The sequence below is a fragment of the Nannobrachium achirus genome, assembly GCF_963921795.1.
Source record: "Nannobrachium achirus genome assembly, chromosome: 16".
Lineage (NCBI taxonomy): Eukaryota > Metazoa > Chordata > Actinopteri > Myctophiformes > Myctophidae > Nannobrachium > Nannobrachium achirus.
The window spans coordinates 34,617,519-34,628,298 of record NC_137823.1 but is presented as its reverse complement, the minus strand read 5'-3'; positions in this window follow the sequence as shown (position 1 = coordinate 34,628,298).

Sequence of the window (10,780 nt, the reverse complement as noted above, 5' to 3'; positions counted from 1 at the left end):
CTGTCCACTGTCCACTATAGAGTGAAAGGAAAACCCCAAACACACCTTAAAGAAAAAAGAGATGTTTTTTTTATCAATTTTTCATTTTCATTTTTTAAGAAAAAACAACAATACAGCAGAGTACCAAAAGCACCTAAACGGCCATATAGGGAAAACAAAGACATGAAAACAATAATACATGCATAGACACATACATATACATCTATACAACCATCATACATGTAACTACATACATGCACATGCAGCAAAAAATAGATGTTTTAATCTGATACATGAATAAATAAATAACAAGGGATATCGCTTTGATCACAGTTTTAATCCAGGGTGAGGATTTAACTTAGTTCAAGTAAAAGTGTGTCTATTCGGGTTATATTACTGCACCGCACAAATGTATTGCCTGCCTGAAGAACTGACACGTGGTGCGTTGTTAGCATGTCACACTGTCGTGCAATGAGGTATAAATCAGGCATTAAACTCTCAAGGTTAAATTAAAACTCTGGATTTCCTTTTTCTGTGAATTAGCTTTTTTTCCCCCCTCACACACAAAAAAAATCTGGGTGCACTTGGGAGCATCAGCATTCCCATCTGATTTGAGTTTGATATTCAGACAGCGATGAGACAGAAAAAGGCATGAACTGTGGCGCAGTTGTGAGAGCACTTTTAAATGATTATCCTCAGACAATACAGCCAGTGAACTCTGGGAGCTGGCCTGCCTTGCCTGCTTGCCTGCCTGCCTTCTGCGCTTCAGGCTCTATTATGACTGGTTCAAGTCAGCGTCCACCCTCCCTCCCCCCCCCTCCCCCCCGCATACATACACACACACCCGCGCACCCCCCCCCCCCCCCCAACCCCCACCCGCTTTCCTACATCTTTCTAAAATTATACACCACAATGAAGAAAAGCGGCCACTTCTAAACAATGTCAAAAATTCAGATTTAGATCCCCTCTCTCTTTATCTTGTTATTGTGTTACACAGGGAACTGAAAGACGAGTCACGGCGTTATGAAATCATGTGAGGAGGCCAATTATCCATCACAAAAGCCTCACAGAGGGAGAAAAAAAAACCCACCGGGCTCAGAGGAGACAACAGGCCCTTTTGTTTGTTCCCATTGTCAGTGACACAGTGCCGAACTCCTCCTCATAATGCCTTGTTTCTCCAGTGAGCTGTCTGCCTTTATCAGGCGCACTTTGTTCTCGGCAGCGGAGTAAACTAGAGTCTCTGAGACGCATAATGGGCAGCTTATGTATAAGCTCATTCAGGTTACGATTGGCTCTCCCTGACCCCCGGAGCTTGAGTCATAGCCTGGACACAGTTAACTTATTCGGCCTCACGCGCCGCCGTCAACGTGTGACACAGTGTCATTTCTGTTACTGACATTTCCAACCGGAGTGACGGCATGTCACGTGACCCAGAGGGCGTCATGTGACTCCGGAGGGAGGGGGGCCTTTGTAGTCGCAGCTGTATCATCAATATGTTGTAATTATAACGCTGACTCCGCACTTCGTCCACTCGAACTCTGACGACCTGCCGTTGTAAAAGTCTCTCAGCTGGTGACGACTGACCACACAATGACAGGGTTGCCATCAGCCACAGCTACGCTGTGCTCCACCGACCTCGCTGGACATGGTGCTAGGGAGCCGTGCATGGCCAAGGAGACTGGCCGGCCCAAAAGAGAGTCTTGTGCAGAGGCTTGTATCGAGGGTTGTACTAGGGCATACATGGGCAACTGGCGGCCCGGAGGCCACATGCGGCCCCCACCTTCACTTAATGCGGCCCGCAAGTTGATACCGGAACTACTGATATATTATTGATTTCAGCTGTTACAATTCCAAACATGACCTGCTTTAATTCCATCAGTCTATATTAGTAGCTTAACTCACTCCCTGCTAAACGTCCTCAGAACGTCTTTTCCCCTGGGGATGTCGGTGCCAGACGTCTTCTGGACGTCTTTTACTGTACATACTGTACACAAAAGATCTCAGCCTTATCCAGCCTCTCACAACATATGATACACTTCCTCAAAGTCTGACAGTGTTTTTTACAACATTAAACAAAAGTGCACAGCCTCACATGAAATTAAACATCATTAAATTGTCCAAAAAGAAAAACCTCTTCTCAGAAACCTGAAACCAATTATACAATGAGAGCGAGACGGGTAACCAGAAAGCCGTGGCTTGTGTGTGGGCGTGCTAGTGTGTGTGTGTGTGTGTGTGTGTGTGTGTGTGTGTGTGTGTGTGTGTGTGTGTGTGTGTGTGTGTGTGTGTGCCAGCCAATCAGCTGGGTGGTCCGCTGTCTGTTTCAGTACAACATTCAAAACCTCTCTCTACCCTTCTCAGACAAAAAAAAAGTAACAACAACACACAGACAGATCGCTGTATAAATGGTTGTAAAACATTGCCGATATGTTCACACAACTAACACAGCACGTCGAAGTGAAAAACTATCGTGATGTCCCCACACACACACACACACACACACACACTATAGCAATCCAGCAAGCAGATACCAGTCCGCTTTCTGTTTCAGACAGTACAACATCATTTCAATTCAGTGCCAAAAGTAACAACAACAACAACAACACAGACAGATCGCTGTATAAATGGTTGTAAAACATAGCCTTACCTGATAGTTTATAATCCATAAACCCTGAAACATGACGGTCGCTCAAACAGACCGTTAGCGATCGGTTTCTCCTCTTTTTTTTCTCCCTGCAGGCATGCTTGGCCATGGCCAGAGCAGTATAATCAGAGAGTGGTGTCACCGCGGGGTCAGAAACAGCGCTGGTCACGTGGTTCATTGTCACTTTACACCTCATAGACTTCAATGCATTTTGTAAACTTCCGGTTCGCCGTTTGTCACTATACGCCAATAGATGTGTGCGTAGAAGACCTGGCCCCATGAAGTGAACGGGAGTGACGCAACTCTAGGGCTCTGGCCATGGCGTGAACGAGTTTGATTCAGCTCACTTGAACAATCCTCCTAAACCTTCCATCTTCAATGCACAATCGGGTGCCGATTATGTTCACACAACTGATCGACGCGTCGCCGACCCTGCTGTCCAGGCGGCTCCAGAAGCGCAGCGCCCAAGAAGAAGCCAGCGCCCTGTGGCACCCGCGGCTGCTGCAGTGGAGAGTGGAGACCGATGGCAGCGACTCCAGGTCTTAGACGCAGCCTGAGAGTCACTGCGTTCAGGGATCTGGCTGAAAGTTCCTACGACTCGGAAGAGACGGACCACGGCGACATGGAGCCGTAGGGATGCTGCCAACACCAGTGGTACGAAGCATTTTATTTGTATTTGTATCGTGTTTGAGTCTCTCTCTCTCTCTGTACTGTATGTGATCGGGCAGCTGCATACCCCTGCCATACCCACTCTGATCTGCGCGCAATGAGCCCAAACACGTTGGCAAACAACGCCAGGCCTTTCCCAACGGATCTGTGCTCCTCGTTGTGTTGCCTAGTTGAGGTTGCGTGTGCGCGCACGCTCGTTGCTCTAGAATAAAATACAAATGTTCATTTTGTGTAAATCATGACTTTGGTAAATCAGAAGGGGGGAACAGCATTTGTATCGTGTTTCAGTCTCTCTCTCTCTCTGTACTGTATGTGATCGCTGTGTTCTGCATACGGAGTGAGTGCATCTCTCCCAGTGGCGTCAGTTCAGAACAAGCTAAAGTATGGCAACATGACTGGTGTCTTGCACGCGCGCGTGCAGGGCACGCGTGCAAGACACCAGTCATGTTGCCATACCTTAGCAACAGGCACGATGAAAAGTAGAGCCTACATTTTTATTATTTACCTCTGTAGCCAAGGTATGGCAGCTGCATACCCCTGCCATACCCACTCTGATCTGCGCGCAATGAGCCCAAACATTGTGGCATTTGTATAGTTACATGGCTTTTGGAACGAATGGCAGCATTGTTTTTCCTCATGTATTGATTGATTGAAGACTTTATTAGAAGTTTGCATAGGAAAAGGTACAGTTTCATGACGGTACAGTTCACTGGTACAAGGTCTACTAAAAGGTTATCCATGAAAAGACTAAGCTTATTTCCACTGGAAACCATTGAAGTATCTCATATAACATTGAATGACAGACAAATAGAACACAGTACTATGCAGTAGATATGTAAAGAAAAACAAAAAAGAAAACAGTAAGTCTGAACAAACAGTATATACAATGTATGCCCACATGTATTGTGGATCTTTCTCTAGAGAGAGATTGAGCGAGAGCGCCACTGTGTGGGTGTGCACGCATGTTGCAGTTTAGTTTTGTACTAAATCTGTGTGCTTTGTTTCTTTGTGATCAATCTAGACACTTGAGTGTGAGGAGCCAGGTCCATCTGCAGGTGACAGCGAATCATTGGTTGGCTTTAGTCAAGGTACGGTTATTTTTGTTACAGATGGCCTACATTTATTGTATCTGTGTTCAATGCTTTTATCCATCTAAAAATCCAAACATCCACATAGCAACTGTAAAAGTCTTCATTCATTCTAAGTGTCAAAATGCATACATTGAGACATGATGGGGATGGAAACAATGTAGGCCTACTGATTTTGTGCACAATATTACCTTGCAAAAACTATAACTAGCCTATTTTTTATATTGTGTTTTTCAGCTTCTGAGCCAGTGGATTCACTGCCCAGCTCTTCTGTTCCTGACATTTTTATTTTATTTCATTTGAAACCCTCAGCGAACGTGAGAACTGAACTTTTTATTCTTTGTCATTTACTTGAAGCACTACTGAAAGGGTGGGAAATGTTCCTTTTGTCATTGCCATTTACTTGAACCACTACTGAAAAGGCGTGGAATGTTCATATTTTGTAGTTTACTTGAAAACCACTACAGAGGGGGGGGGTTGAAATGTTCCTTTATTCATTGTCATTTACTTGAACCACTACTGAGAGAATGAGAACACTTGTTTTTGTAATTTCAAAAAGCACTATTGAGAACTGTGAATGCACTTGAAGTCTGTAAAATCACTTTATTTTTTATTCATTGTTATTTTTCCCTTTTGTTTGAAAACACTGTAAATATCTTCTGCATCACTGAAGCCAAAAATAAAAGGCAGAAAGGAGTTCTGATCGAGAGTCTACTTTACTAAAACATGTATTCAGTTTGTTCCTAGAGGTGTTTTGGGTGATACATGGCCAATTTTCTAAACAACAGAACATGTTTGAAACATCTGGATGGGAGCACTGGAAAGAAGGCGACTTCATCTTTCCAGAGAGGTATAGTTTATATAGTATTCATAGCTCCTTCATATTTATTCAATTTCCCCCAAAAAAAAAAACTCTTCTCAGAAGCCGTTTTTTCGCCATACCATACCCTATACTTTTCCACCTTACGAGATCAGCAAACATGTTTGAAACGTATGGTTTAGAGCGTTGGAAAGAGCACGAATTTGCCTTTCCAGCAAGGTATAGTTTATAATAGCAATCATATTTTATTCATAAGTTATTCCATTTTCAAAACTAAAACATGCTTTTACTCAAAATGTCTTCTCAGCAGCCTGTGAAGACCCCATACCATGCCCTTACTTTTCCACTTTCTGAGATAAGCGAACATGTTTGAAACGTATGGTTTGGACCACTGGAAAGCACACGAATAGGCCTTTCCAATAGGCCTTTGTTTTGTTATTTTATGCCTCAACATCAATGCGCAATTGTCCCTCCAAGATGAGTGAAATCGTCAGAAATCCTTGGCAGTTCTATTGCACAGGCAAGTTGAACTTGGCAGAGAATGAGTTAATGACTAGCATAGTAGTATTAAAATGTATATATATTTTTTATGTCCAATGTATTTGTATTCAAGTTCATAAAGTTAACATGAGTATATAATTAAACATGTTTGAAATTAAATCAAAATGTTACATTTCAGGATTCCAATTAAAAAATATCAAAAAAAATATTCAGGATTCCAATTCAAAAGAAGCAAAAAAATAGGCGATCTATACAAGCTCAAAACGCATCACAGCGCGATGCGTTTCGAGCTTGTAGATCTGCTATTTTTGCTTCTTTTGTATGAGATACTAGAATGACAAAGTAGGATGTAGCAATATGCATTGTGGCCCCCTGGAGTGAAGGTGGAAATATAGTGGCCCTCGCCGTCATCAAAGTTGCCCACCCCTGTACGAGGGCATTAACGACTTGTGATTTTTGCAAGTCGACTCGACTCAGTAAAAAGTTGAGTTGAAGTCGACTTTATCGTTTGATGACGCCATCACATCACACACGACCCCCCAATTATTTTGGGGGGTCCCCAGATGATTAACTTAATGTGCAACATTGTTTTCTCACTCAAATATAAACAAACCAACATAAAGTTTAAGTATAATATAGAGGGTATCTTCACATTTCTAAAGTGCCAATTTAAAGACGTTTTTTAATACCTCTAAAATGACAAATTAAACATTGTTCAAATTGTCAAATATATAGAGGCAGAAATTGTGAAAATAGCCGATCTACATGCTCACAACGCCTCGCATTGTAATACCAAATGTAATGTACGGTAGCACTGTAATATTGGATCATTCCGTCCTTGACACAAGCAATCCTACTGTTTGAATGCTGTACAGACGCACACATGGAGCAAAAATAGTGATTGAAAAAAGAAAATGTTTTTTCAACATCGACTGTCTCTGGTGGGAGTCGACTTGTGTAATGAAGTCGACTCAGTCGACTTGTCGACTTTTTCGTTAATGCCTTAGGTTGTACACTATAGGAGATCCGCCGTGCCAGTCCCAACCAGGTTCTCAGTCATGGTCACGAGGCCTCTGTATGGATTTCCAGCCACATCAGACTGTCTCTCCAGGGGTCATGGTGGCTGGACCTGTCGTCACCTTTAACACACCAGTATGCTCTTTGATAAAGTAGTATGGTTAAGGGTTATTAATACCGTACTTAGTTGTTCACCGGTATTGCTCACTGAAAATAGACGATCTACACTTGCGCACCGTGACACACGGTGAGCTTGTAGATCAGCTATTTTTCGGTGTGGAACACGGCACGCAACCAACTATAAGTCTGGCTTTATGTTTTCGCAGAGATGGAGAAAGCGGTGGTGGTACAGCGGTGGTTAAACTGTACCTACGCCAAGTCAGGACGGTATAAATAAGCCCACCCCCATCTACTTAGCACACAAATTAAACCAACTTGTCAGTGAAAGTTTAGAAATCATCGCTCGGGTCTCAGCGGGCCTCGCTGTTTGAACTGCAGTGTAGGTAGGCGCTGTTTATCCTGGACTGAGACCTTGATTAAAATGAGGAATGGAGGCAAAAAAAGAAAGACATGGCTCTCAGTCTCTCAGTGGTCAGCCACAGCCTCCACCAATGATCTGCCTACCCCCTCCTTTTTTTCTTCTTTTTTTTTTTTGCAATTTGATGTAATCACAACTCCAAGGGCTATTTTTAATGCGTGTTTAAGTTGTGCGCGTGCCATTCGATATTAAACATTTCCCCTTATTACTTAAAGGCCCGACTTTATTTTCCCTCAAAGCTGTGACTCCAAAAACAGCTGCATGTCCAGACACCACAAGAAAGGACCTGAAGTCACTGGAACATGTAGAGACCACTGCTGGCCTCCAAAAGAAAAATATCTTCTTTTCATTAAGATTATACCATATAGTGTACCATACCGAGAAAAAGAAAGGAAAAAAAGAAAGATTTGCATAGAACGAACGTCAACATCCTCTTGAGTTTCCTCCGCTCCATTGAGCGTTGGACCAGAGCAGAAATGTCTCTCCATGACTTCAAGCTAATGCGATGTGTGCCGGCAGGGGTGTCACTGCACCAAATTCTGGGCCCTGCGTACAAGGATTCGCTGTGGGCCCCCCCCCCCCCCATGAATGTTCTTCATAGGGGGAGGGGGTTTAACCCATTTAGACTGGGAACACATTATTTATTACGCAGTATTTTGTGCTTTAACTATTGAAAAATAGCACATACATAGCTCACAGCGCGGCACCGAGTCTTTGAATATTCAAGTCTTTGAATATTTCACATTTAGTTCCAGGGACCCCCCAGAAGCAAAATTTTAGTTACAAATGTTCGCTTAAAAAATACACATATTCAAAGATTTGCACACATTTTCACGACTTTTCCAAAATAGCAGATCTACAAGCTTGCAGCGCGGCACTCGGTGCCGCGCTGTGAGCTTGTAGATCTGCTATTTTTCAATAGCTAAATAATTATGGCCCCTCCACCTTGGGCCCTAGTAACTCAGTCCCACTTTCTTCCCCCTTGTGACGCCCCTGTGTGCCGGGTCACCTTCCCACCCTCTGGAGCTGGGTTAGCTGCAAACGGCATATTTACATTCACACCAGTGGGCGCAGCGGGCCAACGGCAGCTGATTGCAAGTGGTGTTTGTTTCCAATGAAAGCACGTTAATTCGGGCTCGGCCACAGTGTAAACTACCTTTGGCATTTTACAGATGTCGCCTGTTGAAGTGAATCACTGTACCTGCCTGTTCTAGCTCCGTGCGCGGCCCGGGCCGTTCGTTACTGACGCGCGGCCAGCGAGGGCACGCAGCCGTGAGCCAGAAAAACGGCTATTAATAAGTCCTGTCCTTTTCTAATACCGAAATACCTGCGTGTGTAATGTCTGCTCTAGTCTCGGCTAATTATGTCACCTCATTTTTAGCTTCTGCAGACATGATTACAGACAGCCCCTCCGCACACACACACACACACACACACACACACACACACACACACACACACACACACACACACACACACACACACACACACACACACACACACACAGACACAATTTGAGTTAATTTTAACCCATCTTAGGTATCATTATCCCCCCCGATATTTTTCCAGAAATCCATTTCACGGGAAATAACAGTCTAGACAAACATGGCCATGGACCCTTCAGTGTGTTGGTACAAAACAAGGAAGTTGTCCTCCATGTCCGATGGCGCTGCGTTACACAGTTTAAGGAGAGTTATGTATATGTATAACTTCAAGCATGTTCCAACACATGATACCTCTATTATATTTCCGTGAGAGCTTGTGATAACAAAGTGAGTCCATTTGAAGGTGTGTGGTCCTCAGTGGTAGGAGAGAGAGTCTCTGGCAGGGTGGGCCATAGACCACAGTCCTCAGGGCAGACCTTGGCCAGAGCTCCGTGTATAGCCAGACTCCTCACTTCTCTGTTTCTAGGACAACGCACATCCGTGCACGTATACGACAGGGCATACGCAAGCACGCACACACACGCGCACACACACACACACACACACACACACACACACACACACACACACACACACACACACACTTGAGTCTTCCATCGGCGTCGGACCACCGATGGAGAACTGGCAATGGAAGAAATGGCATTATATTTCGGTCCGACATTATTGTCATTAGCATAATAAAGGTATTCGCCTGATGGTCTTAGTCTAAGGCGTATAGGCCTGGGTTGTACTTTGTTGCACAATGGTGTCGGCCCCTGAGAATAACACGTATAAGTGCAAAGAAATGTGCCTATCCGACAAAAAAGAGATCCCCCTCCAAACCCCCACACCAAGTTCCACGTGTGAAGTGGTCTGCAGTAAGGCGAGGAATAAAATTGGAGGTGCCTCGTTCGTACAGGGTACCTTAAATTATGCACTCACTGTGTCGCTAAGGTTAGGGCTAGGGTTACGGTTAGTTTAGTTAAACGTCGGCAGGAAACAACAGTTGTGGTGAAGTTTTGAGGTTACGGCGATGGTTAGTTATGGTTGCACTTAAGTAGAGGAACTGTTGACCCGCAGGCTTTTGGGTGATTTAGCCTGACTTTGACCAAACCCGCGTCGTTTTATCAGAAGTGACGGTGTGTTAAGTTTTCATAACATTCTCACAGTTGGCAGGGACGGGGGTGGGGCTCGGGGCGGTGTACTGCTGTAGCGATACCTGAGACTTCGCTCCGGTGCTGATTTTCATTGTGGAGGTTGTTTATCACAGTTGAAGCCACACAAGAAGTTGTGTTTCATGCCATATAAGTTATGTTTGACGTTTGTGCCGTGTTTGGCATCTGTCTCAATAACACGCTTCGGATTCAATCGAAGCGTGCCAATTATATTCCCTTCCCATCGCAGCATAAACTTGCATCAGAACTTGCGACGACACTTCAAGCCTATACGCGGTACAAATGCTCAGTTGTTTATTTATGCATCTTTACCTCAGGGAATGTACAAACATGAGCAAATGGACCCTTGTGTCGGTCCATTTGGTTACATTTGTAGCCTCTCTGAGTTCAATTATCAGCTTTAGTTCACAGTCACACCATTGTAATTTTTATTGTAATATCATTGTAATTCAAAGGCTACACATCAAGTGCACAAGAGAAAATATTAATTCTCTAAAAATGTATGTGGTACCCTTCTTTTTTTAATCTTGATTATATACTGTTGAGATTGAGAACATATTTGTATGGGATGTAATTAACTTAATTTCTTAAACTTAATTAAATTAACTTGAATTATATACAGCCCAAGGGGAAAGTTTGTATAGCCAGTCATCCTAATTTAATACAAGCTTGTATGTTCTTTAGCGATTTATTTTCTAGGTATTTCTTCTAGGTATTTATTAACAATAGAATTAGTGAGGAGAAGCTCTGAGTGCTTTTCAGTGTAAAGCCAAACGGGTCCGGGTGACACAGCCCATTAAGTGTGGGATTGGAAACAGATACTGCATACGTTCTATCATATTTGGTGTGTTTACAAAGTGCCAATGGCAGCATTTGAAATAGACCGTCCCTAAGGATTCTGTAACATGCACTGCGGGTCCAGAGATGT